Raw genomic sequence first — 840 nt, forward strand, 5'->3', positions numbered from 1 at the left:
GTTCAATATAAAGTATATGAGCTACGTGCAAATACAATGTGTGAGCTGCGTGTTCAACATGAAGTATATGAGCTGTGTGTTCAGAATTGAAGTGTGTGAGCTGCGTGTTTAACATGAAGTATATGAGCTGTGTGTTCAGAATTGAAGTGTGTGAGCTGTGGGTTCAACTTTCAAAGTGTGAGCTGTGTGTTCAACATCAAGTATTTGGGTTGTGTGTTCAGATTTCAAAATCAGTGGGCCGTATGTTCATCTCAAAGTTTGAGTTGTGTGTTCAGAATAGAAGTGTTTGAGCTGTGTGTTCAAATTTCAAGATCAGTGGGCTGTGTGTTCACCTCAAAGCTTGAGCTGTGTGTTCAACATCAAGTATTTGGGCTGTGTGTTCAGATTTCAAGATCAATGGGCTGTGTGTTCACCTCAAAGTTTGAGCCGTGTGTTCAACATCAAGTATTTGGGCTATGTGTTCAGATTTCAAGATCAGTGGGCTGTGTGTTCACCTCAAAGTTTGAACCGTGTGTTCAACATCAAGTATTTGGACTGTGTGTTCGGATTTCAAGATCAGTGGGCTATGTGTTCACCTCAAAGTTTGAACCGCGTGTTCAACATCAAGTACTTGGGCTGTGTGTTCAGATTTCAAAAGCATTGGGCTGCGTGTTCAACTCTCAACAAGTGTGTGTTGTGCATTCATAATCAATTTATGGGCTATGTGTTCAGAAATTCAAGTGATTAAGCTGTGTGTTCAAAATGCAAACAGGATGCTGTGTCATAGGCTAAAGTGTTCAAAAACAAGCTGTATGCTCGAAGAATGAGGTGCGTGCCCGAAAAGCGAGCCGTGTGCCCGAA

The sequence above is a fragment of the Camellia sinensis genome, chromosome 2, assembly GCF_055761805.1.
Source record: "Camellia sinensis isolate YWXY chromosome 2, ASM5576180v1, whole genome shotgun sequence".
NCBI lineage: Eukaryota > Viridiplantae > Streptophyta > Magnoliopsida > Ericales > Theaceae > Camellia > Camellia sinensis.